We start from the raw sequence: 10,217 nt of genomic DNA on the forward strand, positions 1-10,217 counted from the left end.
ACTGCTCTGCAAGTCAGAGGATATGTTGTTTTCAATAAGAATAGTAAGATAATACACTATACATGAAGTATAGTGCTTAGGTATGTCTTCAGAGTATGGTATTTATGTGTTTTTTTAAAAATATAGGTTAATAGCTTGAAATGTTGACCTCCATCCCCTCCTCTCCAAAAGCTGCTACATGCTCTTCTGAACGCTTCCAACATTTTCTGTTAAGTTTAGATTACATATTTTCTTCAGTAGCTGGTGATAGACACTGGCTGAATTCCTCAAAGTTAATGATGAGGCAACTGAGAAAAGTCATGGGGAGTCTGCATTGAAGTCACAACTTCAGTAAGAGTATCATGTATACCTCTGCTATGCCTCACCTGAGATGAAGAGTTCACCAGAGAGAAGGTTCGAGCAAACAAATCCACACTGTAAAACTATGAATTGATGTTTAAACATGCAGTTCATAAAAGCATCCATCAAGCCTCAAGGACATTCAATAAAAAAAAAAATCATGGCACACAGAAAGAAACTTGCGCAACTTGATCTGTTCTTCTGAAGCATCAGAATGCAATAACCCCAAGAACCGGGTTTAAGGCACTTAACAGGTAAATGCCAATTTAGGATTGAGACGAGGAGGAATTTCTTCACTCAAAGAGTTGAGTATCTTTGGAATTCCTTGCCATGGAAAGCTGTGACTAGTTTGGATTGGAGTTATGATCGGCTTGGACTGGTTGAACCGAGGAGTCATACAGCACAGAAACTGACCCTATGTATACTAAGGCTGAAATAGACAGATTCTTGACTGGTCGTGGAATCAAAGGCTATGGGAAAAGGGCAGGAAAGTGAGCGTGAGCTATGTCAGATCATCCATGATCCCATGAACCGGGTGAGCAGCCTCAAGGGGCCAAATGGCCTACTAATGTTCCTATTTCCAACGGTTTCAGGGTACTGTTTGTACGTGTTCGTTATGCAAATAGTTTATGCTGAATGCTGGTAAACTGTTTTGACCAGGGATGTATTACAGCTGAGCCTGACATCAGTTTATTTTCCAGTAGAAGTCACTGGCTAGGGATCAGGAATAGGTAAGTGAAGCTGGTTATACCTCTTTACAAATTGCTCTCAAATGCTCTACCTGCCGTCAGTTAAATCTGTCAAGTCAGCGAGCCAAAACCTTAACTCTGTTTCTCTCCACGTGCTGACTGACCCAAATACTTTCTGATGCTGGAAAGTCTGAAATGAATGTTTTTAATCTCTTCCCTAATCCTTCTGAATGCACTGTTTAAACTTCAGAATCTGATCTAAAGGACAGAGTGGCTTGCTGAATTGTCAGCAGGAAGCAGTCTGTACACCTGAATCAAGTATGTCCCATAATAATTTTTGTGGTTTTTTTTTCCACTGACCCCACTCCAGTCCTGCTGAAGTCAGCCTTTCCAACTATTTTATTGCCTCCTCCTCGCTGACTGGTGCTGCTACTAGGGAAGGACAACGAAATACTAAATGGAGAAACCAAGCATTTGTCAGCAGCCCAGTCTGGAGAGGCCATAATTAAAACCCAGCAAGAATAGGGGTGGGAGACTCCTCCCCAAAAAAGAAAAAGAACCTGCATTTATTTAGGAACTTCTACTTCAGAAAATAAACAGCAATGTAATAATGGGTGGTTAATCTGTTTTTATTTGATATTGCTCGAGGGATATTGTCCAGGACAGCCGGAGAGCTCACTTGATCCTCTATGCCATTTAAACAAACAGGTGGAACTTGTGTTTAACCATTTCATCAGACAACACCATTAATAATCCTGCATTCCTTTGGTACTGCACCAACATATCAACATAAATTAGTTACTGGAGCTAGAAATAGAACCCAAGACATTCCTGCACAGGGGATTATTTTTAATTCGCTCACAGGATGTGGGCTTCTCTGATTGGGCCAGCACATGTTGCCCATCCCTAATTGCCCAGAGGGCAATTAAGAATCAATCACATTGCTGTGGGTCTGGAGTCACATGTAGGCCAGATCAGGTGAGGATGGCAGTTTCCTTCCCTAAAGGACATTTGCGAACCAGATGGACTTTTTTCAACAATTGACAATGGATTCATGGTCATCATTAGACCCTTAATTCCAGATTCTTTATTAAATTCAAATTCCACCACCTGCCATGGCAGGATTTAAACCCAGATCCCCTGAACATTAGTGATAATGCCACTAGGCCATTGTCTCCCCAAATAAGTTCCCAAAAAACCAAAGTGACATACTGACACACTTAAGCAAGTTATTAAGGAATTTCCAGCTTTCATAATGTAATTGCAATGAAATTATTTTTATTTCTCAAGGAAATCAGGTTTCCTGAAACATCATGGTGAAGGAAACTCTCAAAGTACAAATATTCTAAACCATCCCTCCAGATAGTGCAGGTTGTTATGGGGTTTGATCATTGCAAGATTAAAGGTCATGGATTCAAATTCACCAAGATACCAGTGAAAGGAATTTTCTGACTGTCCTTAGCAACCAGCAGACATGATACAGAGTAGCTCTTGTCCACCCAAACTATCCCGAAGAATAGAATGCATATGTAGGAATGTCAAGGCTTGTACTGGTGGCTCCTGCCCTTTCTACATCCTTAGAACAATCACTGTCTAGATATATAGTGCCATTCTAATGCCATCTGACGGCTCAGTGGGGAGCACTCACCTCTAACCCAGGAGGTGGTGTGTTCGAGTCCTTTTCAGAAACTGCAGCAAATCATCTAGCGTAATGCTCACATTATAATGTTAGCCTCAGTATGGCACAATCAGAGTTGCAGTCATTTGCATGAGATGTTAGGCCAAGGACTATTTTGAGTGAAAGTTCATAGTTCCTTGAATGTGAAGTTGCAGGTGGATAGGATAGTGAAGGCGGCATTGGGAATGCTTGCCTTTACAGGTCAGTGCATTGAGTATAGGAGTTAGGAGGTCATTTTGCGGCTGTACAGGACATTGGTTTGGTCACTTTTGGAGTATTTGTGTGCAATTCAGGTCTCCCTCCAAAAGGAAGGATGTTATAAAACTTGAAAGCATTCAGAAAAGATTTACAAGAACATTGCCAGGGTTGGAGGGTTTCTCCTACAGGGAGAGGCTGATTAGGCTGGAGCTATTTTCCCTGGAGTGGAGGCTAAAGAGTGACCTAATAGGGGTTCATAAAATTATAAGGGGCAAATGGGACTACATTTATATAGGATATCTAGTCTGCATAGATGAGTTGGACCGAAGGGTCTGTTTCTCTGCTGTACATCTCTTTAACTGTCAAAGCAGGACAGCTTACTCCATTGTTTTGGCCAAAATCTATGCCATAACAAGTGATGGTCATAATATTGCTAAATGTGGAAGTTTACCATTCCCAAACTAGATAACATCTCCTCTACACTGAAACAGAAACCATACTTGTGAAGCATTCCATTGACTGAGGGGTCAGGAAAGGCAAGCAAGACTGTGGTGTAGTGATAATGCTATTAGAGACTAGTAATCCAGAACCCAGGTTAGTGATGCGGGGAGTCAAAACCCCATGGCAGCTGATGGAGCTCAAATTCAGTTAACAGTTCTGAAACAGATTGGTTCAAAAACTCATCTGGTTCACTATTGACCCACAGGGAAGGAAATCTGCTGTCCAAGGTCCTGCAGGCAAAAAAGTGAGACTGGTGGACAGTAGGGAAGAGAAAAACAGAAGATGGAAGCAGGCTGGTGTAGTGCTGATGACACTAGATTTATAATCCAGCGACGTGGGTTAATGTTGTGGCGACAGAGGTTCAATTCCTAACATAACAGCTGGTGGAATTTATTTTCAAGTAAATAAACCTCGAATTGAAAGCTATTATCAATGGTCACTGAATACTCATCTGGTTCACTAATGTGCTTTAGAAAAGACATATCCACTGTCCTTACTAGGTCTGACCAATATGTGACTCCAGACCCACAGCAATGTGGTTAATTCATTAACTGTCCTCTGAAATGGCCAAACAAACCACTTGATTAAAGGACAATTAGGGATGAGCAACAACGTTTGGTCTTGCCAGCAACACTATTTCCCAATAAAGAATGAATTTTTTAAAAAAGCACATTTTTCTTTGCAAGCTCGAAAGGAAGGATTGTCATGGATTTTGTCTGACGTACCAGAAAAAAGAGAAAGAGATAGCCAAAAGTAGAAATGCAAAACCCTTACTATAGTTTCCTAAGTTAATTAGCACTTCCCTGCCTTCAGCTCCACTGGAACCAACCCACAAAGGAACACCATGCATCATTAAACCCGACATTTTTACGCCTTTGTCTAATTAACCTTTAACACTTACTGTAAATAGTGCACAGTATGAAAACCTGTGGGATATGATTTACATGCCAAATGATGAACTGACCATAACTCACTCCTGACTTAAGTCACCTTCTATATAAATCATGGCCAATGGGTTCTTCCAATGTTCTCTTCATTTCTACTGACACACTTGCTCAAATCTAAGCCAATTAACAATTACACATCACTCAGCACAGAGTAGGAAAAGAGATAAATTCATCTTCAGAGGCCAGTTCCACACTGACAATAGCATTCTCTAAAAATTCAAGCAGGATATGAAGACCATTTGCCTGGAAATTAAAGGAGACCCAAGAAAGGATTGATGCCATGATCCCTTTACAGGGAGGTATCTGTACCTAGTGCCATACTGACATATCAATGAAAAAGTGAAGGGAGCAGAATGGACCCTGAATCCATGTGGACCAATTGTGAAGAAACATTTCTAAAGAGGTAGTGGACCTTTGGTTCTGTAACTCAACAGAAAACTTCCGATAATGATACCAGAATTAAGAGAGTATATCCATCAGGAAAGGTGGGGCTTCTTGCTTTAGGAAAATGACCAAAAGCTGATCCAACAGCTGAAATGGAATGGACATAGAGAAAATACTTCCCAAATTAAAGGTCACCAGTAAATTTAATAAACATTTCAAGAAAAACTTTCTTCAGAAATTAATTAGTATGTGAAAATTGCTATCACATAGCCCTGTTGAGATGCTGATCATAAATTCATTAAAGGAGAAGTTGATAAATATACGAGAAAGTAATAGAAGGTAATGTTGATAGAGTTGGCTGAAACAAGTAGAGAGCAAAAACACTGACATAGACCGGGTGGGCTGAATTGTCATCTCTTACATAAATGTTATGACAGTCCAGGACTGAATCTGACCTTACTAATATACACCATCAGCACAACTGCACTTTCTTTAAGTGAACACCGTCTGCTGCTATCATTTAAATTGGGGGCAAGCACCTATCATGGTCAGAGATCAAGGACAAAGCCAACAACAACGTAAGTTAACCACACCCCTCCCATAGAGCATCTTAACTGCACATTTTCTAGAAAAAGAAAGTAAAATTGCAGTGTGGCTTGCAGTTTAGAGTTTACACTGAAATATGTACTTGTAAAATCCTGATGCACCCTTTAGTCTATTGTGTCTTACACTCCAGTAAATACGGTAATGTTTGGGATGGCCTGATTTTCATCCCGTGGTCCTGAACTCTAATTTTATCCACGCTGAATGACTATTGATTTTCTTGAGGAAACAGGAATAAAGTGAGCAGCCAACGTAGTTTCCCAATTAGGAGGAATATCTCCCCTGATTGGTGTGAGAACCACTGAGTCCCAATGTCAATTTAATCTCACCACTCAATGCCTCCGAGCCTGTCAACATAGTTAAATAAAGTGGATTGATGCATTTTCACCTCACTCCTGCTTGCTACATACATCCATTGAATTTTATTACGAGCAGATTAATGTTCATGAGCTTCACTTGTGGTTTCCAAGCTGTGATCCCTTTGTACACAATGAGTTTGAATGTTTGTGGCATATCTGTTTGAGCTTGGAATTACTTTGGGACAATTTTGTTAGAGAAAAGGTGATGACTCAACAGGAATAATCAAGAGTTGAATAATCTCACAGCCAAAATGTTAGGCTGAAGTCCAAAATTACAGCATTTCTAATATAATCATTTTCATACAGCTCATTGTAAAAAAGTGAATAGTTACTCAGAAGTTTGGAACTTGCCTTTGCTGAAATGAGAGAAACTCATCCAAAGCTTTTGCACTCATTGGGACAAATGTAAGAATGCCAAATTACAAATAATCTCAATAATTCCCATTAAATTACATTGAAAGTGCAACTTCTGACTGTTTGAAATTCTTGTTTGTCCTGACAAATATTAGCAAAAAGCCCTCGTGATATGTTTACATTTTCAACAATACAATATAAATTATTTTTGGGCTAATGGTCCTACTTTCAGCAAACAATGGAAAAGAAAAAGGAAATCTGACCTGTTGCTTTGATGTTTATGAGAGGCAAGGTTTTATCAGAGATGTTGATCATGGCCAGCAGGCTATCAACAGGTATGTCCATCCATTGCAGTCATCATTACTGCTGAAGAATGGCATCTGCGACAACACCATGCAGAAATGCAACAAACTGAAATGCTGTTTATCCAGAATACAGGAATACTGCAGTTCTAGAATAGTGAACACAGTATTGTAAAAGGCCAATCATCCCAAATCTGTCCTTATCGGTGTTTGCCCTCCACGCCAGTAATTGCTTCCAATCACATACGCCCACCATCTTCCCATACTGATCTAACATCTATCCCATTAATCAACCTATAATCTTGAACATTAATATCACTTCCGTCTCAAACACCAACTCAAAGTCAATTCTGCAGCTTTAAAGCCCTCACATAAAAAAAAAGGTATCTCCTGCCTTCTGTTCTAAGTCCCCTACATTTAAAATGGTGGAAGCAAGTTCTCAACTACTCACCTATTAAACATCATATCTTCCCTAACCCCATTTTTAATCACTTTAATCATAAACTGGGCTGTCATTCTTAATATAAAAAAAGTTATTTATACTTAATTCTCTATATCAGACTTTGAGCCAGAAGGGGATAGGTGAGGTGAGCTCAGGTATATAACGTGCAACTCAAAACAACAACAACAGGAGAGCTTTAATTCTCAGTTCTGGCTGAGGAAGACCTGGAACCCATCTCTTTACCCTGTTTGAGAGTGGAAGGCAATGGCAAGCCACCACTGAGATCATGTTGAGGACATTGGTGAGGCCTCTTCTGGAGCATTGTATCCTGTTCTGGTTGCACTGTTATAGGAAGAATATTATTAAGTGAGAGAGGGTTCAGATGAGATTTACCAGGATGTTGCCGGGTATGGAACGTTTGAGTTATATTTAAAAAAAAGGCTGGATAGGCCGGGACTGTTTTCACTAGAGCACAGGATTTTGAGAGGTGACCTTATTGAGGTTTATAAAATCGTGAGGGGTATAGATATAAGGTGTAGGTTTGCTCACTGAGCTGTAGGTTTGATATCCAGACGTTTCATTACCTGGCTAGGTAACATCATCAGTGGCAACCTCCAAATGAAGCGAAGCTGTTGTCTCCTGCTTTCTATTTATATCTTTCTCCTGGATGGGGTTCCTGGGGTTTATGGTGATGTCACTTCCTGTTCGTTTTCTGAGGGGTTGATAGATGGCATCTAGATCTATGTGTTTGTTTATGGCGTTATGGTTGGAGTGCCAGGCCTCTAGGAATTCTCTGGCATGTCTTTGCTTAGCCTGTCCCAGGAGAGATGAGTTGTCCCAGTCGAAATGGTGGTTTTTTTCATCCGTGTGTCGGGCTACGAGGGAGAGAGGGTCGTGTCTTTTTGTGGCTAGCTGGTGTTCGTGTATCCTGATGGCTAACTTTCTTCCTGTTGGTCCTACGTAGTGTTTGTGGCAGTCCTTGCATGGAATTTTGTAGATGACGTTTGTTTTATCCATGGATATAGATATGATTAATGGCAGGTGTCTAGGATTTCAAGACCGGGGGCATATTTTTATGGCGACAGGAGAGAAATTTAAAAAAAGACATGGGGGCAATTTTTTTTTTAAATTCATGTGGAGAATGAACTTCCTGAGGCATGATTACAACATTTAAAAGACATTTGGATAAGTACATGAAAAGGCAAGGTTTAGAAGGATATGGGCCAGGAGCAAGCGGGTGGGACTAATTTAGTTTGGGATTATATTTGGTATGGACTGGTTGGACAGAAGGATCTATTTCTGAGCTCTATAAAACAGTTCAAGATGAAGCATCAGCAGACAACGAGCCTGCCTTCATCTGGACGACTCATGAAATGCACGGCACTTCTGAACTTCTTCCCTGAAACCTTAACTTCCTTCTTATTCTATGGTATCCAATAGTGCACACAGTAACTGAGGCTTTATGTTTTATTTCCCTTTACTTATGCTGGGTTCTGCTTCATAGCAATAGATCACGACTCACTCGAACTATGTTACAGTATTACATGCTTATCGAATGAGACCACCAATTTCCAACCCCTGAATGTCACTCAACTCTGCAGCTGTCTCGGCTTATCGACTGCCAAATCCTTCAACCATGACTTTGTTTTCTTCAGTCCAGTCCCAGGCACTTTTGCTGGCCCTGCCATGTTCTACTCCCTGCAAGCTGGAATTTTTCCAAAAGTCTAAGTCATACCCAAGTCTCATTCACCCATCAGCCCTATGCTCCCTGACCTATACTACCTTCCGGTTCAGCCATGCCTGTAAAATTCTCACACTAGCTTAAAAAGTGCATCACGGCCTAGCCCCTCCCTGTCTCTTGCAACCTCCTCCACCTAACCCTACCTCTCAGAGATCTGTGCTTTTCTGATTTGACCTCGAGCATCCCCAATTTCAGACATTCTGCTATTAGGGGCTGCACAGTTAGCTGCCAAGGCCTCAAGCTTCAGTACCACCATGTAAACTTATCCATCCCATTGACTTTTTCTGTAAATATATGCTGCTTTTACCAAATGTGACTCTAACTGCCTTAATATCTTCAGAAGTATACAAATTCTGAGGCGCCTTGACAAAGTGCCAATGGTGGGAGAGCACAGATACAACGGCCACTGTTTCAAAGTCTCTTTGCCTGCCTGAGCAATCCTTTGAGACTGAGAATGACTTTCTTTCACTCTAGAGTTGTGGATCCTGAGGTCACTCAACAATACAATGCTGGTTATGCACACCCTGCCACAGGGTGGGAGCAGTGGCATAAGAAGAGGAATGTGGGTGAGATCCTCAGTTTAATTTCATTTGCAGGGATAGAAATATGTTTGTCTGAAATCTTTTAATATGGGATGGCCATTGCACATCAATGACCACCAGTCCTGGCAGAGCAAGATCTTCATCCAAGGGCAGGTTTTAGCCTCCACTGCATGGAGATGGTCTAACACACAGTCTTTCAAAATAAGGGGTCACCCAATTAACAAAGAGGGGGGTGAACACTTTTCTCACGTGGAAGCAGAGTCCTTGGAATTTTTTTGTGGCAGAAGTAGACAGATTTTTCATAAATGAGGAAAAGGGTGATTGGAGATAGGCAGAAATGTAGAGTAATCAGATCAACCATGATCTTGTTGAATGACAGAGCAGGCTGGAGGGGCCAAGTGGCCTATTTCAGTTCTTAAATTTGCATGTTTGTATGTTTTTCACAGTCAAATCTTGATGATGCGAATGTGAAGCTCCTTTGAACGTTTTAACGTTATTATTTTATGTTAAGGACAGTATCTTTGCAACAATCTGTATTTAGACAGGTCCCTCCTTTCCCTTCACACATTGACAACACTATATAATGCACCATAAGGAATAATGTTCTAAGGGAGTGAGATAGACAGACACATTTAAAGATGAACCTGTCATTTTTCTGACATACAACAGTAACAAAATATATCCATTGATTCAAATGTGAGAATGTCTACAACCAGTCACTGACCTCAGCAATCAGATTGAAGAGAGGACCGACAGGAATTTCTTCATTCTGCCCTGTAATCTAAAATTTGCAGCAACCAACCTATCTGCTCACCAAAGAGCGATTAAACTAAGTGACCTCCAATGGTGAGCAGTGACTAGGCTCCTGGGGTTTTAAAGGACATTCTCACTTCAGTAGTAGAATTTATTGCACATTATACGATACAACAATTCTACACTTAAAGAACAGTACTCAGGGGCAGGAATGGTTGCGGGATGTTCCAGGGTTTACAGCATTTAAAAAGAAAAGGGGGGGGGGGGAAAGAAAAAGAAGGGGGGGGGGGTGTAGCATTACTAATCACTACAGAAGCTTCCATTGTTGAGGAAGATCTGCCTACCGAGTCAGTATGGGTGGAAATTAGGAACAGCAAGGGAGCAG

General features: G+C 40.9%; 1 protein-coding gene across 1 annotated transcript in view; it reads right to left on the reverse strand.

Annotated features, from left to right (window-relative positions):
• LOC122552357 overlaps nucleotides 1-10,217 on the reverse strand; it is a 145,600-nt gene that overhangs the window by 129,325 nt on the left and 6,058 nt on the right. The gene's annotated exons all lie outside the window — the stretch shown is intronic.

The sequence above is a fragment of the Chiloscyllium plagiosum genome, chromosome 8 (assembly GCF_004010195.1).
Source record: "Chiloscyllium plagiosum isolate BGI_BamShark_2017 chromosome 8, ASM401019v2, whole genome shotgun sequence".
NCBI classification, from domain to species: Eukaryota; Metazoa; Chordata; class Chondrichthyes; order Orectolobiformes; family Hemiscylliidae; genus Chiloscyllium; species Chiloscyllium plagiosum.